The sequence below is a fragment of the Hemibagrus wyckioides genome, linkage group LG07 (genome assembly GCF_019097595.1).
Source record: "Hemibagrus wyckioides isolate EC202008001 linkage group LG07, SWU_Hwy_1.0, whole genome shotgun sequence".
Lineage (NCBI taxonomy): Eukaryota > Metazoa > Chordata > Actinopteri > Siluriformes > Bagridae > Hemibagrus > Hemibagrus wyckioides.
Window position 1 is genome coordinate 18409853 of NC_080716.1, and position 27135 is coordinate 18436987.

The following is a 27135-nucleotide window of genomic DNA, read 5'->3' on the forward strand; positions in this document are numbered from 1 at the left end:
TCAGCATTTAAATCAGCATGCTCTTAGGTTTCCGTTCTTATAGGATACACACTCAAATCTCGTTTCTACAGCTTATATCACATTGAGAACCCATGTTCAACCAAAAACATTAAATTCTACACTGAAACATTCAAATGTCAAGCTTATGAAATTTAAATCTAAAAAAAGTAAGAGTTTATATTCATAAAGCTTAATAAATTCATTAGCTAACTTACTGCTGCAGAGGATAGCTTGGTCTCAGGCTGTCTAACCAATTTGGCACCTGGTCCCCATTATAAATGCCCGAGCAATCAGTATGGGGGGCACACAGAAATACTAAAGCACCCCCACAACGGTGCTTAAGAGGAACACAAACGGGTTTCCAGTGGAGGCTTAACCTTTCTTTTCTCTTTTCATCCGCTAACACGGTGATCCCTAATCCCATCTACAGGGAATCCCTTATGGTCTGAGTTTTTGTTCTGTGCCAGCTCCAAACACAGTTGTATCAAATATTCAGTGTTCCTGATTACCTCCTCTGTGAGTGTTGGGAGCAGGAATGGAGCAAAAATGTTGACCGAATGGGAGTCCCCAAGGACTTGATTAGGAAGCGCTGTGCTAGAGTTGTAGTCATGCTCTATTAGGGTCACTCACAGGCGAGGCTAAAAATCCTGTAGCTCCTGTGAACAGCCGTTACTGGGCTGTGCTTTTCACAAGACTTCAACACTTCCTGGATTGAGTCATGTATTAATTATTTTAAGATTCAAGACTAACTTAAACTACAACCTTGGGTAACTTTCTATTGCAGAAATGCACAGTTCTGGTTATCAAGTGTCAGAATCAAATATAGTGTTGTTAATTTCTTACTCATCATGCCTGATTCATTAATTTGTTTTTCTGTTCATCTTCAGTAACACTATTTATCCTGGTCATGGTGGCTGTGCATTCACACAAGCATTTTTACTCAAGTACACATTTACTGTAGCCTATCCACCTACATCCATGTTTTTTGGAAGTTGGACGCAACCAGAGAACATGGAGGAATCCTATGTGGAAATGGAGAAAACATGCAAAATTCTATACAGAACCTTTGAGCTCAGGAATGAACCAGGGATCCTTGAGCCGAGAGCAGGCAACCCTCAATACCCTTTGTACCACCATTCCACCCTTCATCTTTTAGTTTTGGGAAATCACCACGCTCAGGCATTCAGGACTGTAATGAGAAGACGATATTTGCTCTATTGCAGTTGCAGCAGGTTCCATTTGGGTCACTTTTTCATGTAAAAAGGGTTTTATCCTAATGAAACACTACAGACCCACGACACCACTAGCTGTTGAGCCTGAAGAGGACAAGCAGGACAGGGGATGTAGAAGCACATGCACATTGTATTTATTTACGCACTGCTGCATTGTGCCTATACTGTAATCTGTGTCTGCTGAAATGTAGACATGTTATCATGCATCATTACCTGGGCAGCCATGTGAGAGCAGCACTATGTAGACAACATGAAAATCTGTAACAATAGATGCTGTATAACTTGGTTAAACACTGCTAAGTGTCTTAATTCACATGCAAGTGATGGAATTTCTTCTTCTCATGCATTTCATTTCAGGTAATGTGGATAATGTTGAACATGTTAAAACTCAATTCCCATTTTCCCTGATACCCTTTTCTATTTCCTCAAATGCCCATCTATTAACTTACAAAGCCCATAACTGCAGCTAAGCAGTCCCCTCAGAGATAACCCCATCCACGGATCAATATGCTCAATCCCTGGACAATTGCATGCACCCTTTCCTAGCAAGGAAGACAGGTGACTTTTCTTCCATTCGTAATACACAGATCAGAGCAAAGACTGACAAGGAGATCCAAGGTGAAGGTTCAGGATCAAAGACGGTGTTATGAGCTTAGTTATGGGCCTGATTTCATTGACACATGAGCCTGTAAGCCGAGACAACCTGAATGGATTGTTCAGACAAAGTGGATGTTAATTTATAAGGAGAATTGGAGTATTGGTTGCTTTCTTTTTAACTGTGACTGTGGGATGAAATACTTGGAAGGATTCCAGCAAAGGCTAGTCATTCACCATGCTTGAAAAGTGTCTAGGTTAGCACTTGCATGTGGAGAGCAGAGGACTGAGAGGATATTACTGAATGGAATTCAAACAAGAGCCTTCATTTCTCTTGTATACTTTTCTATATGTATGTGAAAACATCCCCATGAATACCAGTAGGTATTCAGTGGGCGAACACCCTTCAACAGTACGATGTGACATCATAGCCTAGAATTGTAAGACTAATGAGTTACAATCCTACTATCTGGTATAACCTAGAAAAGGATGTGTTCCCTTTCGTGTCTATTTCATCTAAAGGTTTAGGTTTAAAGGGTCTCATGTTATTTCAAGTAGTTTTCTCTGCCACTGCTGCCTCTGGCTTGTTCATTAATGATCTAACTCTACATCTTGTTTTCTGTAAAGCTGCTTTGTGACATTGTCTATTGACTATACAAAGAAAACTGAATTGATTTTTTTTTTGCTGGAGAAAGCCTATTTATCTATATCAAGGTTACATGGTTGATATACAGAACAGCAGAATGGGGTTGATATAGAGCAGCACCATGGACAGCGCCATCACTTACTTAACTAAATTAACAAACCTACTCTTTTAAAAATTCATATGAATTGAATTGAGTAAAAGGCATGTGGTTGAATTTCTCTTAATTTAATACGAACTAAACTGCAGGAAATGGTTGGAACACTTAATTATCTCCTTATCCTAACCTTAATTCTTATAATATTTTGAATTGAGTCATGTAATTATGGCTTGTTATAAGGTGTGAGTTGTGGTGAGGACTCTCAAGTTCATCTTTGGCAAATCATGTCTGTATGGATCTGTCTTGTTCAGAGGCAAATGCTGAAACTAGGCCCATTAGTTTCAGTAAAGGGATATTTGGAATGCTATAACATTCAATACAGTTGTATGCTTCTAGCTTTCCACTCAGATCTGGATAGAAAATTGTCTTCATCGGGATATTGACGATTAGTCAGAATAAGTTTGTTTTTATTTGTAGTGACCCTTCTTTTAATGGAGGCCCGTGGACCCAACCCCCGCCCCCTCATCATGAACCGGCAGTCCATGGTGAAAATTCAGTTTAAAATGAAACCTGCCAATTCTCTCCTGCTAAACACAGCTGCAAATCCTGTCACCATTTGTAACATGTTTTCTTTCTTGTTTACAATATATCTCTGTTGCAGATCAAAATCCACAAAAAATAACATCTTTCCAGGAAGCGCTGAATAAATTTTCCTATTAGCTCTGACAGGAAAATGAGACTCCACGCATCCTCTGTGCAGACAAGCCAGATTAAAAGCAGTCAGTCAAACACAACTGTCAAAAGTGACAGCCATGGTGTTGCACTAATGATGTCACTGAAATGAGCCTTCATGACTATGTTATGGATGGATGCTGTTTTAGTGTTAGGATATCTATTTTTTTTTTATTCCTCTGGGAAGAAACTGGTTTATTACCAAAGGCAGTTAGATAGACAGTGGAGGAGAGTAAGAAAATCTGGCCATGATGTGTTGTCATGACAATAAGTTGCTTTACAGCTGTATGTCAGGGCAGGGGTGCTTTTCAACACCAGCCAATTAGTGTATGTGTGTGTGTGTGTGTGTGTGAGAAAGAGAGAGAGAGAGAGAGAGAGAGAGAGAGAGAGGGAGAGAGAGAGAGAGAGAGAGAGAGAGCATGACCTTGGAATATGTTTGATTTAGCATTGTGTGTCCAAGCCTGCATCAATAATTATTATTATTTTTAAAGTCTAATGAGTATTCAAATGCACTTTGACATCTGCCATGATACCTGCTTTGGAAGACTGCATGCTAATGTCACCACACATAAATATGTAGTTTCAGGACAGTATTATCCTCTGGTTCACCTCACATTAAAAAAAGGATGGCATCTGTGTTAAAAGCAGAATTAAAAAGGCTCATTTAAATTGTTTAAATAAACTGAATCTGCCTGACATGGACAACAGTCGTGATTCAGAAAACAAAGCATATTCTTATTAACTGCACTTCAAGTGTATTCATCAACTATTCATGGCTCTGCCAATTTTCTACCTGGAGAATGAAAACCTTTTCACATAAGTAGTCTTGACTGTTTATTCATAAATGCTGTTAAAACCATGGTAGACCTCAATATAATAACATTCTGTTAATGAGTCAATCTACACTGAGAACCAATATAACCAACATAAGGAGATGAAATCTAAGACTAAAGGGTCATATAATCTCTATGGCTATCACAGAAATAGATTTTGTAAACTAGAATTCTGCTTGCTATGGATTGCTCTCTGATTATATAAGATGATCAGATGAAAGTCTGCAGTAAATAGACTGCATTCTGATGCTCTACTTCAGCTGTGCATGGACCTTCCCCGAAATAGTTTATGCCTATGTGCCCCTCTTGCTTCAGTATATAATCTCATCTGGATTGTATAGATATGTACCTCAGAAGTGTCGTTGCAATCAAAAGCACATGCTCATCCCAGAACTTTCACCGAACACACTCGGTACTGATTTTTCTCAAATGTCTGCAGTCATTAAATGTATACACCCCCCCCCATAAAATAAATGAGAACATTTTGTTATTATCTCAGCATGTGTTTTCCTAGCGCCGAGTGATCACTCACGTTGTCTCTCACGCTCTGACTGTGTTCCATTGCAGAGGAAGTCAGATGTGACTGTAGGGCAGATGAAGTCAGCTTGTTTTGGTTCATCATGATGGCAACTCTGACTCAACACACTCCAGACTCTGCTAGTCTTTTACAAGCTTTCTGCCATGTACGGAAAGCACTCCCCCTTTCAAAATCCGATTCCTGCATATTTTAAAGGCTCAGTGCAGAACTTGTTCTTGTTACTGTTCCTGTAAAGGATTTGGATACCAAGCGGTGGTACACACTCAATACTTATCCTTTCAAAATCCAGAGACAAGTATTTTATTCCGGTTTATTTACTGCATGTACTGTACATATTATTCGTAATCTTGACATGACATCATTTTGTTGTACTCTCTGGAAAAAAGGAAAGAAAACAAACAAACAAAAAAAAGAGAAGAAAACAACTACAATGGCTGTAAATTGAAATTGAAACTGAGACACAGATTGCAGTTAGGCATCAAGGGAATCTGCAAGCAAGCAGTTTGCAACAGAGGAGAACAGATGGGAGTGCTCTCTTTTACTTTATTACACTCTCCAACTCATACTAAAAATGCTATTTTAAGCCAGTTCACTACAGTGTAGGTTAGAGCTGCATGTAGGTCTAATGAAGGCACTCAGCCTCAGGGATCTTCATGTCTCAGAGACTTGCTATTACAATTTAAGTTATTTATAGTAAGACTTAGTAAGACACAGATTTTGCTCTAAACCAACTTCAACATGGACCCCATCAGCATGTATGTGACCCAAAGGGCCAATATCCTATGAAAATAGAAAAGAAAAAGATAAACGCTTCAAATGGATGCACAAATGTGTGTGTGTGTGTGTGTTAGTTAGGTACACATGAAGACTCTTCTCTGTTCTGGCACCTAGCTAGTGGAAAGAACTCCCATAGATGTCTGAACAGCTGAGTCACTGGCTGTCTTCAAGTGATGCCTAAAGACCTACCTCTGTCTGAAGCACTTAAACTAGCACTTAAAACCAAGTTGTCTGTACTTTTCTTGCTATATTACCTCACAACACCATTTGAGACTGATGCTATTCTTAGTCCGTGACCTAGTGAACCAGTATCGATGTATTCATTGACAGAAACTTCAAAAGCAATTCTGGAAGTCGCTCTGGATAAGAGCATCTGCCAAATACAATCATTGTAAATGTAAATGCAAATGTGTGTGTATTTGTGTGTGTGTTTGTGTGTGTCTGTTTCCAAAATGTTTAAATACATATGTTAGAAAGACATTGTATAAGAATTCTAATTGAGCTTGACACATGCCTTTATAAATTTACGTTCTAACATATTTCTTTTTGTTAAAAAATGTTTATCTTACTTGGAAACAGTTTGATAGCGTATAAAGAATTAAATATTAAGACCGATAATTAAGAATTAAGAGCAATCTTTGGTATTGCTGTGATGTCTGGTAGACAAGGTCATAATACCTGATTTTTGCCCTTGCCTGTCACAGATCATAGAAGTGAGTCATGCAGAATGAAAGCAATAGGGATGCTGACATTTCTCTTCGGTCAGCTTCTCTTGCCCTGATCAGGTGACATTCAGAGTGATTAGTGGTGAAAAACTCAGAGATAAATGTCCACAGTTCAGTTGTTCATTTTGGGAGGTTGCATTGATGTTTTGTGTGTGTTACATGATATGTTTGTTTACTATACAGCTAGAGTAATGGTCATTACTAATAATTGTATGTATGTGGTGGCTATTGCAGTGTTCTTGTGTTGCTTTGCTGTTTCTCTCTCTCCTCTCTCTGTCTTTCTCGCCACTGTGAAGCTTAATGGACACCAGCTGACTGTAGTCTACCATCAATGGCTGGACTGCTTTGATTGGCTGCTGGAGGGCGAGACTGTGGATAAAGTTGGAGAGAGGAGTCAGTTTGGCAAGCCTCTATGTCTCCAGGCTGAGAGGCTTTTTGCTTGCCCCAGGCTTTAGCAAGTGCTTATTATGTCCTCAGTTAGCATATAAATTGCTGCTCAATAAAGTATATTAAGCTATCCTTTTTCTTTTCCCAGTTTTAGTTGCTAGGTGTGTCGTGACACTCCTAAGTGAGATATGTAAGTTATAATGGTGGATGGTGCCATTTCTGTTCTTGTTATGAAAGGGTAAGAAATTTGGTTATTTAAAATGTTAAATTCTCCACCTAAACGTCATGACTTCTGTTCATTTAAAAGAAACTATGATGTTTTTCCAGTATGCAACATTTAAACATTCCAGTAAGACCAACTCTTGCAACCCTACAAAATACAAACATGTCCTGAACTTTTGTGCACAGGTATTTAATTCATAGGCGCTCAAGAGTTTTTACTCTGTCATTGTCCAGCTGTGCATATATCTTGAGTCTTGCCAGTAAGATTACACTCTAGCAACAAAGCCCATGTGTCTTTAGTCCTGCTTAATTTGATGGTTCAAAAGATAAGATTTTGGCTTCACAAATGGAGGTACCAATTTGATGTACATCCTACACAGAAGTCAGATGTTCAAGGATACTACAGGAAGGCGATCTAGAAAGAGGTGTAGGAATTGGCCTGCTGCGTAGGTTTTGAGGCCTGATCTCAAGCGAATGCACTTTAATGTCACAAGCTGCTTCAATTTCAAGAGCTCTCAGACAAAACACCTGGGTCTCATGTTCCTGCTTCTTTAACACCAGATCAAGCTATTGTAACTGAAGGACAATTTGAGGATGTAGACTAGATGCCTTTTTGTTACCAAACTAGTCCTTTCTGACTCTTCTATGCCTGTTTCTTTTTCTGCCCCAGGCTCTAGTGTTTGTTCCTGCAAAATACCTCTCTACTAATTTGTGATCCAACTCATCTTTTATCACTTGTATACACACCCCTTGTGAAACCATCATATTAAAGTCAGCTATTAAAAGCAGATCTTATTTTCTGCAAAGGTTGAACTCCTACCATGTACGAGACAGTGCAAACATTTACAAATCAAAATCCATAACTCAAAAATAGGGGAGCTCCACCTCTACTGAAGTTCCAAATCTGCCACACAAAGACTTACCTACACATATAAAAAAGAGAAGGCTCTTAAAGATAGAGGAATCATGCAAGTATAACTTGCACGGTTTATTAGAAACACGAAGGCAAGTTTTGTTTGTAAGTTCAACATTCAAAAGGAAGTTTTGAAGGGGCTTTAGAGGGTATATGACCAAACTGAAAAAATAAAGGTTTTCCGAGTGAGCTTGTCGAACAGTAGAAAACATGACAATGAAAAGCCCATACTGATTCTAATAAAGTATTTAGGCTTAAGGCCCTTGCTCAAGAGCCCAACAGTGGTATTTCATATGATAACACAATACACATACATTTAACACATATGGCAAAACATAATCAGTAATCAGGAAACTGAAGACCAGATCTCCTGATGTGTTTTAAACATATTCGAAAGAATCCTGCAAAAAAACATATCTTGTACATATCTTTTTTTCCCACAATTCGTTAATAAAATATTAAATCACTACGCCTTTCTCAAGAAATAAGTGTCTTGTACAATGTCTTGTACAAATGTTTGGGGTTATGTATTTATGAGTGCATGTCTTCTGCCCTGGCTTTTTTAGACAAAAGGGCACCAGACAGTAAGTCAGGCTTTTGACAGTCTACATCCTGCCTGTAATATTCACTGCAGTACAAGTTACAGTTAAGTGGAGACGCTACAGCGCTGCTATAAACTGTTTTTTTAACCTCTGACACTTAAAACTTTTTTTTAAAAACGGTAAAATGACAGAACAGTATTAATTACCAAAGTTTATTCTGTATTTTTTACATATAGATTTTTGAAACAAGCAAAATTCTAAGAATTCATTGAGGTAATGTTCAGAATGGAAAAAAGGAGGGCTCAGAGATTACAAAAATTGATTAGATTAGATTAGATTAGATTAGTTCCTGGACACCAAACATCCATGAATCCATGACCCAACATCATCCATGTCTTTATGGACCTTGCTTTGTGCACTGGTGTACAGTCATGTTGGAACAGGAAGGTTTCATCCCCAAACTGTTCCCACAAAGTTAGGAACATGAAATTGTCCAAAATGTCTTGGTATGCTGAAGCATTAAGGGTTCCTTTCACTGGAACTAAGGGGCCAAGCCCAGCTCCTGAAAAACAACACCTGAATTCAATGATTTGGAGGGGTGTCCCAAAACTTTTGGCAATAGTGTATATGAACATACAGAATATATATAAATATATATTATATATAGTAATAATTAATTAGTAAGTTTATACTTATTTCTAGTATATTATTACTCGAATTAAAGTCAACCTACTATTTAAAAATAAAGCTAATACATTCTTTCATTCATTCATCTTCAGTAACTGATTGATCCTGGTTGTTGTGGAGTTTAATCTGGGAACACTAGATGTAAGGAGGAAGTACACCCTGGATGGGATCAAGTGAAGGCCAATCAGTGAAATTGCAATGCTCAAAAAATGTCAATAAGTCAATGCAAAAAGTCCTTCTTGTGTGAAAGGATTTGAAGCAACCCTCAGCTCTTCACTCTGATGACCCCATTTTTTTGTTAATTGGGATTTTCTATCCTTAAACTTTCTAAGTCTATTCTCTACCTTTTTCTGTGTGAGCGATTCTTATAATCTGCTATCAACTCGTTGGCTACAATGAGTGTCATTTTCATACTTTCCAGAGCTGCTGCAATATGGAATTGGGTTCTCTTCTTCACTTGCAAGACCTCTCACTCTCTTGCAGGGCAGGGTTACATCACTGCTCTCACTGAAAGTTTTACATCACCTGCTGTCCAGTAATTTTTAGGTCTGTGAATATTTGCCACTTGCCACACTGAGTGGTCCTCCCTCCCGCACTGGGCTTTGCAAGGAGTTCCATTTCCCTAATATCTCGATGGGGTCAGGCCTCCCTCTGTGCTTCTGTCTCATTTACATTTACATTTAGGGCATTTGGCAGACGCCCTTATACAGAGGTGCTTGTTGAAGTGTCTGTCAATTAATACATCGATACTGGTTCACTAGGTCACAGACTGAGAATACCAGCAGACTAAAAACTCTACTGGGAGGTAATATAGCAAAGAAAAAGCACACCGCGCTTGTATAAGTACTCAGGAAGAGTTAGGACTTTAGAAATCGTTTGACAACAGCCAGTGAGTCAGCTGTTTGGACATCTAGGGGAAGTTCATTCTGTTCATCCACCATCTTTGGCATCAGGATCTAAGAGAAATGCATAATTTTTTTGTTATGGGCTGAATGGTGTCACTGTAAAATGTTAAGTAAGGTATACTTTTCTGCAATATTGTGTGTGTATGTATGTGTGTGCATGCATGCATATGTTTACGAGCTACATTTGTTTTCTGACAGCAGCTCTTAGCTGACAGCGTGGTTGGAAAAGTGAAGCAGCTATCATGTCACTTAGCATCTGATAAATTAGAAATGCGCTAACGCAAAACACTAAGGGAGGGGTTCATGCTAAATAAAACATCACAGAGCTGTTCAGTAGATTTTAGCCTGTGATAGACCCAATCTATAATCTTTACTTTGCATTTTATCTCATACTGTATATAATTATGAAGAGCAGCAATTGCACACAATCAAATACAAATACAAATTTAAGATTTAAAATAGAAAACCTTGAACAGGCTAAAATTTATATTCTAGAATAATCTAAATAAAAATGACAATAGACAAAATTCTACTTGGCTGAATATATTGGCATGAGAGAGATCAATCACACTGGTCTTCTTTTCATCAGTTTTCCCTTTCAGAAACTAATTCTGTTTTTTGTGGCTTTTCTCCTTATCATCCGTCACTCACACCCCCGTCTCTCTCTCTCTTTCTCTCTCTCTCTCTCTGAGACAGACCTGAGTTTGTGTAATGTCGAGTTGGCTAGTGCCAGCAATCTGAACCGTACACTTCACACTAACACCGTAAACACAACAGCATCGCACCCACACATGACACAGAACACTTTTGCTGCTAAGGTGAATCAAATACTGTAACTGAAACATTGCTGAAGCAAGTCATGTTTTTCTCACAGGGCTCAAAGTGTTTAGCATACAGACAGAGGTAAAGTCAAACAAATGATGTGAAACCCTGAGTCACAGCCTCGGGGACATGGCTTTATTAATTGTAATGCTGTTTGACTCATTACAGTGTTTACCATGTGTGTAGGCAACAATACTCAACACTCACAACATAGAATGTGAAAACATGCACTTTATCTTGTTAATCTAAAGAAAAACAGACAACTCTGAAGCAGTACATAATCATAATAAACCTTTCTTTCTCTTTCCGTGGCTTATTAGGAAACTAGGACAATACCCAGTGTTGCATAATGCGTCCCTGTGAAAATACCTGCTTTGCTATTCTTTTTGTTTCTGTCTTGTATTTGAAACAATGGAGACAGAAATGTATCTATTTTAAATTAATATGTCAGATTCATCTTAGTCTCAATTCAGGTTTAGCAGGCTATCATTGTTTATGAAATATAGGTTTTATATCATGGAAATGATGAAAATATAGAGATTTGTTTTTTAAAGGAAGCTTGGTGCAAGAGACGGGGGCACTGTGGATTTGTTGTTAGCACATTTGCCTCCCACCACCAGGGGTGGGGATTCAGTTCCCACCTGAGTGTAGTGCATGTTCTCCTTGTGCTTTGAGGGTTTCCTCTGGGTACTCCGGTTTCCTCCATCAGTTCAAAGACATGCATTGTATGCTGATTGGAATCTGTACATTGTATGTGGTGTGTAGTCTTAGCCTCAGCCAATCCAACACTGGTTGATGCATATGCATATAAAAATGGAAACACTTCAGGAGTTCTGAATTCATCATCTGATGGTTGGCTTCTACAGGATTTACAACTGAGGTGTGTGTCACATTTTTAAACAAGCTGCCTGAAACAAAGCCATCATGACTACTGTCACTACAACTGTGACAGTCAGCGTTTGTGAAGATCAGCTAAATTTTCCAAATGATCAAATCAATTTGCATCAATATGATTGATCTATGGTTGCACGCCAGTCTGTTTTTTTAGGTACTTCGAGGTAAACCCTAAACATGACACTGAACAAAACTGTGATTGGTTGCTTTACATGTCAGTCAAATGCCCTCTTGGGTGGTCCTTGGTCAATAAAAGCTGCTATGGAATCCAGGCCTTCTGCTGTCAGGTCTGGCTACATAAGTCTATGTGGTGTGTGAGTGTGTCCAGGGTGTCCCCTGCCTTGTGGCATGGACAGATGGATGGATGGAACAAAAGATATTATGCACACGAGATGTACAAGAGATATTATTATGAGATAATCTTTTGGCCATAGAGTGTACATTAGATACAGCGAATGAACTCAGATTTGATTCTAAGGCAGGTTGATGGTATAGTTGTGTTGACAGAATTTCATTGTAAAAATAAATAGCTTTAGTGTGCTGTGAAGCTTGTCGTCCACCCGTGAACAAATTCCAAATGAAACAGTATTTAGTGTTAAAAAAGCTATGAAGTAGAAACTGCATCTGAAAACATTCAGATGAATAAATGTGACATAATTGACATAATTATGAATGCAGCTAATCAACTCAATGCCTACACATAATTATAAAATTAACCTTGCCCTGAAAATAAAAGCTGCCGTTATTTTGTAAAAAGCAATCAAACTAAACAAAACCAAGTGTTTGTCCTTGTGGGAATCAGCTAAATGTCCCCACAATGTCAAAACTGTCAGATACTCCTATCTAATACATATATTCCTACATATACACATGCAGTCCCATCCAAGATGCCAAGATGGGGGGGGAACCCACCCACCTCTTCCCACACAAACAATCAATCAGTAGGACAACAGAGACTGAGATTCTTAATGAGTTCCCACAGGAGAGAGCTAGCCTAGCAGTCTGACAGTATTTAAACTCACACACACACACACACACACTCCAATTTTTACATATTAATTTACTGAACCTAGTCAAAGAAATGTGTCATAGCAGAAGAGGCATCGTACTAATGTACTGAACTGTAAATCCTCTGTGACTGTAATAAAATACAGAGAACTAACAAAGAACAATCTACACACACAAACCGGAATGAATCAACGGAACTGAAATCGGTGCTTCATAAATGAATAGTCATGTTCTATAGAAAATAAAGCAGTCAATTTTGTAGCTTTGCCTCAGGATGAACAGCACTGCGCTCATAAAATTGGGATTTGGAATGAGATTCCAGCTGTGGCATGCTGAAGATGGAGGTATTATGGAGGGATAGAAGAGCAGAGTGGATTCCCTCTTTTCTATCACTTAGTGGCTTGGCGACTGTCATTTCTGCCACCTGAGCACTGCCATGTCAGGTATCTGTCTTGTATCCTGATATTTTAACCACGTACATTTATCTTTGAAGTCAAATATGTCTCTGGTGATTTCTGTATTATTATATTTATTTTGTTTAGCATTTATTATATTTATTATAAGCACCAACTTCCTTTTTACAAACCTCATTTGTAAAAGTCTTTTATTCTCCGGTTTATCCTTCACCACTAGGAAGAATTTATTGACTACAGCGAAACTAACAAGCATCAGGTCTCCCAACTCCCAAAATGTAGCATGGCCTACAAATATGGCCACGCTGGAGTTCACTTTCCATAACGCACATACACTTGCCCTTTCAGTCACACACACACACACACACACACACCTGTGTTCAATCAGCCTCACTCACCCGTTCACTCACCTCGGTTTTAAAAGGATTTTCAGTCATTTGACTCTCCGAAATATACGCTCAGTTATACCCAACCCTGACGTTATCAAGCCCTATTGTTGTGTTTGATTGCCCGTTTTGACCTTCTGTATTCCCCAAATTCTATGCCTAAATTTCATACTGTTATTTACTGATTTTGCCTCACGTTTTGGATCTGTTTGTCTTGGCTTCATTAAAAATTAATATCTGTGCATTTGCATGACAACAGGAAATGGATGTAGTAATGAAAAGTAAGTAATAACCTTTGTGAGGGTTAACATGCAAACTGGTTATTCTGAAATATTAAAGATTTCTTCATTGCAGTTAGCAACAATCTCTCCAGCTAGTAGTGATGGGAAGTTCGGATCATTTTACTGACTCGAGTCTTTGAATCTCGTTCAGCCAAATGAACTAATCTTTTTTTCCGAGTCATTTTGTTCATTTCAGCAGAATATAATTACAATATTACATGTTAATAGCCAGTGGTCACATGATGAATGAACGAACGACTCGGGCCTGAAGACTCGGGAGATGAGCTAATCATTGCCTAAGCCTATGAGTCTGTTACGTGATGAAAGAACGACTTGGAAGATGAACTAATCGTGTTTTCCTGTACAGAAACCTATAGGATGTTGCACATGTGCGGCGAATACAAAATGAAGGAATCGCTTTCTGAGACGACTCGTTGTTCGCGAGTCACATTAAGGTTCATGAATGACACATCGCTACCAGCTAGATCTTAATGTATGAAAGATTGAGTCTGTTGTTTTTTTTGTTTGTTTTATTTTGCACAAAATGAGCCAAAGTGTCAGCGTCAGTTTGTTAGTTACAAATGAGAGCGGTTGAACTCAGTTAGCTAAAAAACGAAATATATAATAACAATACAGTCGAGTCAGTTTGCTTTAGAAGAAGTTACTGCTATACTGTATATTCAATAACAAGTTACCTGAATTATATGACGGTATACAGTGTGATATGGTGAATGTATTCATACGCCCAGTTCAGTTTAAAGCTAATTCACACAAAAAAGTTTGCCAATTCTTACATTTTCTCTCAATGAATGTGTAATACGAGTTGGTAAACTGTTATGAAATGGAACAATTGTAAAAAATGTGTGTAGTGTAATGTAGTGATGGGTTTTGCTTGTCAACAAGTCTTGAACAGAGAAATATTTACATTTTTATGACATTTCTAACAGCGAAAATGTGTCCTAAATGTCTGTTTATGTGGATCTAGTTCTGAAGCTCAAGTAGCACAGACAACTGTATAGAAAAGAGTGGCTGTTTAATGAACAAGCAGGACTTAGCTCTTTCACAATTAAGAAAAAAATCATTTTTTCATCCACATCAGATTATTTTGCTTTTAACAAATGCTTTAGGTTCACCAGCGGTCCAGTGGTCATAAGAAATGCACTGGATCTGATTTTATTTCAGACTGGAGGTACTTCCATGGAAGTTAGTGACTGCCATGTCAGTTGATTATACTGGGAAAAAACAAACCTAGATTTGTACTTTCAGCCTGCTTAACACTAACATGTCAGCATGTTTAGCAGTGATTGGGAAGCCACATGTGAGATGCAGTTTCATGTGTAATGAGCGTGAATCATTCATTACGAGTGAAAAGCTCATGATTTTCTTTAAGCTTCGAGTTGGGGGCGTGTGTCATGGTGGAATCATTGCATCCAGTGTTTGAAGCTGAGTGTAGATTTTTAAAAATTGAACGTTTTACAAGTCTCAGGAGTGATAAGTAAACGTAGTTGATTTCGCTAAAAGAAGATTGCTCTAACCAAAGTGACTTGAATGCACCTGACATTGTAATTACAACTTCCCGACTCGTAAATACAAACTTCCCAGGAGGACTCATTTGAGTGAATTCACAATGCACCAAGTCAGAACCATAAGTTGGTATTGACAGGAAACGTTTCATTAAGGCATTAAAGATCTGAAGCACTTGTACCTCATGAAAACAAAAGCCTTTAAAATTTGTGTGTGTGTGTTATATTGTGGCCCACATCTTTTCAATATACCGCTGTGATAGTAATGACCAACTCAGATATTTTCTTTTGTTTAAACTTCCATAAATTATATTAGGATGTTAGCTGTCTGATACAATGTCGTGACTCGCAATCACTGTGTGTAAATGAGGTCCTAGGATACTGATTAAGTGACCAGAAAGTGTGTTTCACTAATATTTCTCTCTCACAGAGTCTGAAAGCTGCATCAATAGACTCCAGGTGTGAGGTCTTTAGTCTCCCAGATTGTCGAAGCGGCCGTGTGATAGAGGATGGACAGGCTGTGGGGGAAGTGACTAGATCCAAATTGGAAGTAAACAAGAACTAACCATGTTTCCGCACTGAAACACCTCAGTGAATTGCTCTTTGAAATTGTGCAATTTAGCTGGAATAAATTGCAACATATAACTGACCTGCTGTGTGGGAATATGAATTTTGTGCTGTTTAGTGTTGTTTTTTTAATGGCTATTATTTCATGTGCCCAGCAAATGTGCACAAACATTTTAGTAGTGTCGCAGAATAGAAACAGAAACCCACAGAGCTGTTGGTTAGATGATCAGCAGTTTTAATTAGCTATACAGCGCAGACTGCCTGCTGTTGATAAATTAATTATTCTTCCTTCCACTTGCCATCAAACGTCTCCATCCCTGCTCGAGCTCTCACATCCACTGAAATGACCTGAACTGGTTTAATAAGGAATGCATCAATAAAGAAAAAAATTTTTTTACTGCTTCTCAGAGATGCTACTGATACCGAAATTATTAATCAATCATGGACATCATAGAGCATATTATTTATTTCAGTTTGCATTTTACTGGTTTTGTGTCTATAAACAGCCCATGCATATACAGTTGGCTTGTGGTTGGTAATATTGCTAGCTTAGGATTATGTTATGTTGCAGTGTTGAAGAGTGGGTATTGTTTCACTTCAGAAAAATGCTTTTGTAAAGATATAAGCAAAGTTTCAATCATTGTGTGGATTTCCTTGTTGTAAGTGACTGATAATGGCTGCTAATCAGGAGTAATGTACTGGGTAAGTGCCATTATTTTCACTCACTTTGTCTTCTCTGTTGGTCTGTAGATTTCATGCTTAGCCAGTGTTTGCTAAACCGGTGTGTGCTGCTAGTGATGAACTCCTTGTGCCTGTGACTTTAATGTTTGAGATGTTTCATCAAGTTACTTCTCATGTAGGATGAAACTGCAGTTTCTTTTTTTGATGTATATCCAGTGCATCATTTTGCAGTCTGTATTGCTTTGCTAATTGGTGAAATATATCCATAATCCATAGTCTGTTAGCACGCCAGCATATACTACCCTCACCTAATATCACCTGCCATAAGATATTGATATTAGAATAGTTATGGGTTTATTTTTTTTAACAAGTATGTGTAACTGTGCTTAACATCAGTACTGATGCATCTCTAGGTTTCTCTGTGAATGCCAATCAACATTTTTGTTTCGCTACTTGGTGGAGGCCAAAATCACTCACCTATTGATTTTGCTATTGATTGGCTCACAACTGATTCTCACAATTAGCTGTAGCATTCAGGAAAAGGTCATTTATTGCATGTATAAAAGATCAGAAATTCAATGATAGGTAGAGCATAAAGAAAAGCTACAAACCAAGACCACAGTCAGCAAAGTATGGGTTCGTTTAACAGAATAATCCTGGGATATGGTACAATGTGCTGATCTTGATCTGATCGTGTTGCTAGCATGAGATACCTGTGTTGAGTGTAATATTCTCTAGGGTTTATAGGCCATGCTGTCTGATTCTCCACTTCCCTTTTTTCCTCCTATGCTGAATTTCTCCAAGGTTCCTTGTTTCAAGTTTCTCTCTATATTTCTTAGTCAACAACAAGCCCTGAAATTATATATATATATATATATGTTGTCTTGTTGTTGACTAGTTTTATCATTTCACTCCAGGTTTTCATCCAATTTAATTGATTGAAGTCTTTGCTTTCCATGGTTACCATGACAACAGCTTGCGGATCTTACTATGTGTATGTGTCCAGTTCCTGAGGCACCTTTATCTCACGCTCAGGGTCAGTCAGCCTTTGTAAACATCAAGAATTCTCCTTCTCTCTCTCCTTCTCTCTCTCTCTCTCTCTCTCTCTCTCTCTCTCTCTCTCTCATGCACCACGTTTATTGATTTTAATTGCTGTCATATAAAAACTGAATGATAAGAGATACCGAAACAGTACAAAACCGCAATTATTAGTACCTTAAGCCCAAATTGTTGCTTTTTTACTAATTTTTTTTTACTAATTACTTTTAAGTATTTATTTTAAACGAATGAATTTTCATGATTATAAACAATTTTTGATCAGTAATTATAAGGCTCTGCTTGAAGGCAGCTCCAATGTGAACTGTATCCTCAACAGTAACATCTTCTGATTGCTGAAACGTGGATATCACAAACTTCACAAAGCTTGTTATCGTTCAAGAAAGAATTTTAATTAAATTCCGCTGGTATGCCGTTTTCTGCAAGCTGCACGACTAAAGTTTGCTCTCTCTCTCTCTCTCTCTCTCTCTCTCTCTCTCTCTCTCTCTCTCTCTCCAGCTGTCCTCTGCAGTTTTATCAGGCTTTTCCTCTCCTCTGCTGCATGCTCTACCAGCTTCTGAAGTCTTCTCAAATAAAATTAATCAGAGCTTTTAATGAAACTTACTGGAGCATTCAGCTTGAACAGCAGCTTGTTTAGCACATTCTGAGCTTACTGACAGCATCTCTGCTGTCAGAACTTTAGACACTGACATCCAGCGAGTCTCCTTTCCTCAGCATTACTTAGTACAGGGCATGGACATCCTATGTTTTCCTGTACATTACACATAGATACACCTAGCACTGAATCACACACATGTAGTCACTCTGTTGATGTCAGTGTGTGAGGAGAGTATAAACTCCATCAAAGCTCCATCTGTTGTAGTGAGAAAATTACTTTTGTGCAATTCCTGTGGCTGCCTTGTGGAGCTTTTTGACATGTCATATACACAGCTTCATTATTTAGGAACACTTACATAGATAAAATGCATTCTATTGTTTATTTCCAACATGACATTCAGTATGAACACTATAATCATGAGTAATTTAACAAATAATCAGTGAAAATGATGTGGTGTTGTATATTTGTGCCAGATTCTGAACTTGTGTGACTGGACTTGTGATGCTTGGGAATTTTTTTAATAAAATGATGATCTCAGGTTTTTTCTAGTGTCGACACTGCAGCTGATTCTCAACACAATATCGAATAATGTTTAATTACCTTTCAGCAGCATGTCATAAAATCAAGTCCCTAGTCAATAGAGTAGAGGTGAGCTGAATTTAAATCGTGATAGGTCTATATCACACAAATATCACACATTGTAAATAGAACTGTTCGAATAAAAACATGTGTCTGTAGATCAGCTTTTCACCAAGAACGCCCAGCAGCATCTCCAGGCTCAGGAAAGCTTGTCTCCCACCCCTCATCCTTACCATGTTCTACAAAGGGACTATCAAAGGCATCCTGAGCAGCTGCATCACTGCCTTGTTTGGGAATTGCACCATCTTGGACCACAGGACCGTGCAGCGGCTAGTGTGGACAGCTGAGAAGATCGTCAGAGCCTCTCTTCCTTCCACAACAGACATTTACGCAACATGCTGCATGCACAAAGCAGATAATTTTGCTTCTTTCTAGAAATAAATGTGTACAATTAGCAAAATTATCTGGTACTAGAATAAGCTGAAAAAAAAAGCTGCCTGTCTAGCTCAGCTAAATTGTTGAAACCAAATTGTTGTTGCCAACAAGCTGTAAAGAAAGATCACACCTTTCAACTGATTCTATCTTATAGCTCAATAGCAACTCAACTCTGGCTTCATTAGTGTCCTAAAACGAATCTGGCTCAGTTGGACCTCTTCACGTGCCGACTCATTGACTGTGATTCTCCCAGATGGTGCTGGACAGTCCAGAGGGAGAGAACAAACTGGCTCACAACACTGGCCTCACAATCTATTGTAATGATTTCCACCTCTTACTCATATTGATTTCAGCAGAATTCAGCAAGTTAGGCCACAGGAGTCCTGCTTAATCCCAGGGATTTTGCCCAAGGTCATATCACCCAGTTTAGTTTGCCTGATTTTGTCTTTCATGAGGGTGAACCTGCAGATCATTCCAGACCAGACGGCAGCTACTGCATCATCAGATCAATTGTCAGTTTGTCACAGCAGGATACTCCACTGGAAGAAGCAGACTGATGATATCAGATTGATGGACTTCATCACCATGGCCTTGAGAAAGGCTGACATGCAGCTCTCTCAAGTGTGTCTTCTGCTCATGGGCATTATTTAGAGGCATGCTGCTGTTACTTTGGCATCACTGTACACCTTCTCAAGGTTCTACTATTTCTCTCAATGGTGTGAGTGCAATGTCTTTGAGTATAAACTTACACTTGGCACACACTTTCCACTTTTGTTCGAGGCATTATCTTGATATGGGTCACATGAGAATTCTGCTGAGTCCATGAAGGTCATGCAGTGGTAGCTCTGTGGTTATGATGTTGGAATGCTGATCTGAAGGTCATGAGAAGGACAAACTCCCCACCACCGCCAAGCTGAGAGCCTTTGACTTGAGCAAGGCCTCTAACCATCAACTCCTCAGATTTATAAATGAGATAAATCTAAGTTGCTCTGGATTAGGGATTAGTCTGCCCAGTGCTGTAAATGTACATCAGTTGCTTCACCTTCCAGCACAGTGTTCAGTATACAGTATACCTTCCTTATCCCACACCACTAGCTTGTTAAACTTTATTTTTAATTGACGGATCTGAAAAGCTGGAAAATTAGAAATAATAAACTAGAAAGAAAAAGAGCAATGATCATAATGAGATTTTTAAAAATGATATTGGTATAAATTTTTGCATGCTTCATTCGGCACCAGTGAGATAGGTAGTGGCAATGTGTCTGCTTGATATTTGCTACTAGATTTTTTTATACAGTGATTTGTTTCATTATGATACTTAGAGAAAGCTGAAATAGTGTGTGTGTGTGTGTGTGTGTGTGTGTTTGGTTTGTTTGTGATAAATTGTTGTGGAGGCATCCAATATCTGAATAGACCATTAACCTAATCTCAGTGCCGCAGAGAGCCCTAAATTGTCTGTGTGTGTGTGTGTGTGAATGAAAGCAAGCAAGAAAGAAAGAAAGAAAGAAAGAAAGAAAGAAAGAAAGAAAGAAAGAAAGAAAGGTGCTCAGTGAATGATTGCTTAGGGACTAGACAGTGCAATTTCTGAAGAAAGATCTTTGAAAAAATGATAAAGGTGCAAAATAAATGACAAAAGCAGCACTGAATTCAGAGATGAGAAAGGAAGAGTACACAGAGTACTAGAAAGGGATAGACTGGGATGGACTGGTATTCATACTCTCACACACACACACACATTCCTTTATTAGCTGTCTCAATATCAGATCTGGTTTATTGGCTTCTGCTGTTTGTGTGCAATAGAAGTGTATTTCATTGTGAGGGATCACAGAGCAGGATGCACATTCACACACAAGCAAGCATTCAACTTCAGCCTTTTATCTAATGAATTTTATAAATACACACATTCAGACACAGATCTGCATACATACATACATACATAGACAAGAAAAGGACGAAGCTTTTGAAAAATAATAAAATTCAGTTATGAGTCAAACCTTATAAACATTGTGTCAAGGAGAGAAGGATAAAATGAGATGGAGTGATAAAGAGCAATGGATGGTTGGTTGATTTTATATACTGTATATGCCAATATATAAGATTCTGGCATTGACATGACACTAGTAATTTATGTAATTAAGCAGTAAGTGTGCATTCAAGTCCTCCTGGGATGTTCATATTTACGAGTCAGGAAGTCGTAATTACGACAGGTCACTTTGGCTGCAGTAAGATAGAGGTGAACCTTCAGTTAATTAACTAGACAAAAAAATACAGCAAGGTTTTAAACTCTACTTCTAGAAAATGAAGAACAAAGAATGTTCATCAGATGCTTTTTTGCTTTTTTTAAAAAATGTTTTTAATCACTTTATAAGTCATGTTGCATTTCCGAGTTGAAGGTGCCTGAACGGCATCACAGAGTCGTAATTACAAGTAGGAAACTATTCCTTTTCCTTCTATTTCGTTACATGTCTCAGCATTTGAATTATGTAATTCTGAGTAATACTGAGATGAGTAACAAATTTAGTTTCCTGCTCGTAATTACGACGTTAAGGCACCTTCAACTCGGAAATACAACATGGCTTGAAAGCACCTGTTATTAAGGAGCGGTTTTGTCAAGTGTTATGCCGTTTATTTCTACTTATATAGCAGAGATATCATTCTTGGTTATGTTATTAATAAATATGAAAATTGATAGAAAATATATTCTGACATGTTACAAGATGCAATTCATGACACCTGTCATGAACCCTTTATGAGGTTCAACATGGCATGTTATTTCTAAGCGTCTGGCAGCATCACAAAAATGTATCATGACACCTGTCACATAGAGCACGAGTGTATTTTTTAGCATGTAAACAAAGCAGCAAAAAGCAAAGCTGAGGCAAAAGACACATCGTTATTTTTCTGATATTAAGACATGCTCACACCTGCATTATTGTGATATGATCGTTGCTATGGTTATGTCTCAGGAAGAGTTATCGCATTATATTCCTGTTGCTTTGAACTAATACAATTCCATGCATACTTGTACTTTGTACAAACCTCATTGGGGACAATATCAGGACGTTAATTTACTGTGAATCATTTTTGCTGTTTGAAAATAAAGTATGACATGTTTATGTGATAATGGCAGAAAAAGCACAGTTCATTTAATGAATTCATTTAATGTTTTTATGGTTGTGTCTTGAAAAGCTGAAATAATACAGAGGCTGAAAACCACAGAATAATGTTGAAGGTTTATACACAAATAGAAAGAAATCAGAAAATGAAAAAAAAAAAAAGATTTTTATAAACAATTTTGTGTGTGTGTGTTAATGGCCTTCCCTGTTGTTAGTTTCTAATGTAAATTAGTAATTTTGACAAACACTGGGTTTGCTCCAAGCTGCCAGGCTGAATTCTTGCTTGAGCCTCCATACGCATACTGTACATCTACTGTATAGTGTGTGTGAGTGTGAAAGTGTTAGGTGCTGACCAAATTGAATATCTGACAGTTTTGACCTTGTAGTGACATTTGGCTGATCCCTATGAGGAAAAATGCTTTTTTTCCTTTTAATAAAAAAAATAAATAAAATAAATAAAATAAATAAAATAAATAAATAAATAAATAAATGCTTTTCTTTTGCTGAGGTTTGGTTTAGGTTTTGGTTTAAGCATTAATTAGATGCATGCTATTGGAAGGTTAATCAAATATAATGTGTATCCACTATCAACATTAAATTCATCAGATATAATAAATAATAATTTATAATAAAATAATAAATATATATTTTACGATCATGTCTCAAATGGTAAATATTATTTCTTGAAGCTTGATAGGAGCAGGACCCTTTCATGTGAAATGTGTATCTATAATACAGCTGTTTATGCTGCTCTTTGTGTGCAGCAATATCTTGGCTCAGTTGTGTGCCCTTGTGCAGAAGAACATAAAAACTGGGTCTATTTTGGGTGCTAGTATCCCCTCAGGTGGTGGTGCACCCTCATGGGATTGTTCGGTAGACGCGGTTTATTCTTTGCTAAATCAATGCGTGTCCTGAAGGTGAAATATGCTTTAGTTCTCAGGTTGTGTGGCTGGTGCAAGATCGATTAGCACGGCTATGAAACACAGAATGTTAAAGCAGCGCAGTTAATAGGATGCATCACCTCCAAACTTCATTTAATATCACAGCTAAAGGCGAGGATGAGAAACATTTTGTCTTTTTACCTTGTGTTTTTTTTTTTTCCTTTTATTTTGTAGTGACTAAAATTATTTTGGTGGAGAATTCATGAGATTTGATTTGGATGATTCTGAATATGCCTTGTTTACACACACACACACACACACACACACACACACACACACACACACACACATTATTGTCAGTTATACTGTGAAAGTTTACACCTCCTATTGTTAATTAAAACCTGTCTATTTTAATCTTTCTTCTAATCCATATGTGCACCTCCCTTCTCTCTCTCTCTCTCTCTCTCTCTCTCTGTGCTTTTAATGGTGACCTCTAAAGGTGCTTCAGTATTGATTAGGTTAAGTTGGGCTCTGTACGATTGCTCGCGCTGTTCACATCAGGCATCAACATGGCTCCTGGTTGATTGGATCATAAGTGGACAGCACTAAGTACAGGTGTAAACAGGGTCAAATTTGTGCCTATATGAGATATGATTCACTGGACATTTCTGGGACATAAATATAGCAGAAGACTACCGTAATAAATGCGCATGACAGCCTTTCTCCAGTGGAAATGATGTATGAAATCCGATCACTGGAAGTGATCACAGGAAACACTCATTTATTATGCCAGGTGTGATCAGCTACGGGTCTCAACTGTCCACTTGATCAGATCAAGCCTTTGTGAACAAGGTCTATTGTTATTTGTTTGTTTGTTTTTAACTCGGTGCCTGTTAGCTTTCATCATCAGATAACTCTTGGCAAATAGTGGTTGTTAATAGCACACAAATAAGGCAAGCTGATTGCGTATCACATCTTAAGGGCTTTAGGGGCTGATACTCATTGATCACGATGGCTAAATGGTCAATGAAGAGCCATCATGGTCAAAATTTTCATCTAATAGACTTTGATTATAATCCACTGACCTTTCACCAGGGTGGCTGCTTGCTTTGTTTGGTTCCTGTGTTCCAGATAAGATCACCTGATTAAGCACTACGCAGAAGTACTGTGGGTAAGCGCTGAGATACAGAACACACACACTGACATTTTTAGATGTTAGGATTGCAACCAAGAGTGTAGTTTAATGATATAATGGCAGACTAGGACTAATTCGGTTGGGAATTTTGTACAGACAGTGTAATAATAGTACTGATCCAAAATTGCACCTTGTTGTGTGTTACTGCATGCCAGATCTCCACTTTGTCCAGACACATGATGTTAGCACAATACATGATGTTCCTATTTAAACGAATGATTGAAGTGCAGTGAAAATTGTTCAGTTGTATTTTATGGATAAACACGATTCATGTTAGTACACTTCAGCCCATTGCTTACTTTAGAAGGTTTTCAGGACACCTTTGGTTTTTAGAAGGAACAAGAGGAATTCATTTAAATGGAGTTAAGGGCATTCTTTGTAATGCCAATCTAATCCTGGTTAAACAAGTAAACCACTCTGTACCAGGTTACAGACTGGACTGTTTGTCATAAAAATACCAGTATTTTTGCTCTGTGTTTGTGTTTACATTGCTATAAATAAAATACGGCTTGGTTTCAGTCATCACTATTAGTTATCAAAGAATGGCTAAACTTCCTCTGATCTCTTTCTCATTCCTCTATTTTTCTCTTCCATTTCACCATTATAGGCCATTTATACACTTTTTTTAAACTAGTTTTAATTCCAGCACACTGTTTAATGCATCAACTGAAATCCTTCAATTCTCTTCAGGGTTAAAAGGGACAAAAAAGTGCTGCAGTGCTTCCCAGTGTGAACTAAATCAAGCCAAATTGCAGCACTCACATCTACTTCCTGTGTTTAAAATTAAAGTCCTTACACACAAGTAAATGCTGCCGTGTTTTGCTGTGTCCTGTCACACAAACACACCGCAGACCAACACATCCAGCCAAAATTAGAGCACTTCCTCTCCCCCCGTGTGCTCAAACAGCTAAAATGCTCCCTTTCTATTCTTTAATGTGATCCAAGGGAGATTGAGTATAAGCCTGGACTTTGACATCTCTCTATGAGCCTAATTTCCATGGATACAACTTCTGTCCACACACACACACTCTTGGGTCCAGCTCTGCTGTCTCTCAGCAAATTACCTCCAATTACAGAGAAACTTAGTGGCTAATCAATATCCCCTCAGCCATGGAGAAAATCTCATGCATTCCTTTCTTTCCCTTCCCTTTCATATGTATCTGGCCCATTTCTGGTGCATATTAATTAAGGTTTTATTATTATTACATTTATGTTTGTCTCACTAATGAGAAAATAATGAATACACATCAGCCAAAAACAGAACAAAACATGAAAGTTAGTTGTTTTGTTAGTGAAAAAATAGTTGGATGCAAAAACTGTATTTTGAAGATATCTGACATGCTGATAACAGACTATTTCTTCCATATCATTTTAGTGAACAAAAATTCATATAATTATATATGAATATATATGTATATATTCACATATATATATTGTATATATGAGTATAATTATATTGTATGCACAAGCAGTTTGTAGTTGTTAAGAGTTTTTCATTTGCATTGTGTTTATCAAGCATTCAGGCATGCTAAAGAGTTCTTATAAATCCCTGGGGTGATTTCATATAAAGCTGACATCTTCACTGTGATCTTAAACAAGTCCAAGGGTTGCTTGCACCTTTTTCAGTAATGAATTTACTGAAAATTTTTTTAACTGATGTTAAAAATTGCATTTGATACAGACAAGTTTGTGCTTGTGGCAAATATAAAGCAGATCTTGACACAGTGAAGCATGGTGGTGGAAGCATTGTGTTGAATTATCATTGATTCTCTGTCTAAAGACCTGGATACTGACATTTGTTGGATGGCTTTCTTTAGGAATAACCTTGGTTGTGTATTGTGGCTGTATTGGCTAGTGTATGTATATGCATGATATGAATACATGTATGTTTATTTAGCCCCCTCTTGTCTTTAAAGACCTTTGAAGACCTTTGGTTTCTGGCCCCTGAGTTCCTTGAATGGAAATTATAATACCACGGCATAAAAAGACCCACATACGGCTGTGCTGGTCAGATGGTCACATACTTTTGGCCATATAGTATATTTATAAGCATGTATATATCTGGAAGAGTGCTGTGTGTGTGCACTACAGGACTAGAGGAGACTTGATAGTCACTGTCTGTTGAGGTTGGGTTCTGCTTCTGTGCCTTAAATGGGTTTCTGGAGGAGAATGAGCCAGATCGATAAGAGATTAGGCCACATTTGTCATCTGTGAAGCTAACAGGCCATGTGGACAAAGGGCACAGACACAGACAGGGCCACTCCTTAGAACACACACACACACACACATACATAAATGAAACTCATGAATGTGACTGCACCCGCAGACTTGTAGTCAATATACTGATTATTTTCATGAGAAGTTTCATATTCAAAAAATTCTAAAGAAAAAGACAAAAACATGAAAAGGTCTCCAGAAATGTGTATATGCATGTCATGAGTGTCTATATTTGTGTGTAAGAAAGGGAATTTAAGTCCTGGAATATAGTGTCTCATGTGTAGTGATGTTGCCATGGAGACCATCTATATGCCTGAAGTGTTGACAAAAGGCTTATCCTTGATGTATGGAGATATTTACACTGTCTTCTTTATACGTGTGTGTGTGTGTTTTATATTTTATACCATTTAAAGTTCAAGGTTAGTATGCATAGGCAGTCCTATAAAATATGGACTGTGCATGTGTATTTATAATTTATTATGAAGCAATAATTAGTTGGTAATTGAGGATAATTGAGGATAGGGGAGCTAAATGTGGAAATGATGGTAATATTTAAACAGTTTAATTATACCAAGGATTTTTGGGGGCATTTCAGCATGTGTGTTTGAAAAATATGTAGTAAATGGGATTACTGAAAACCACACAGCTCTTCC

At 37.9% G+C, this 27135-nt stretch overlaps 2 protein-coding genes across 3 annotated transcripts in view; one reads left to right on the forward strand and one right to left on the reverse strand.

Moving 5' to 3' along the window:
• rwdd (RWD domain containing 4) overlaps positions 1-27135 on the forward strand; it is a 269519-nt gene that overhangs the window by 113101 nt on the left and 129283 nt on the right. The window lies entirely within an intron of this gene.
• LOC131355787 (NACHT and WD repeat domain-containing protein 2) overlaps positions 1-27135 on the reverse strand; it is a 123817-nt gene that overhangs the window by 52794 nt on the left and 43888 nt on the right. The gene's annotated exons all lie outside the window — the stretch shown is intronic.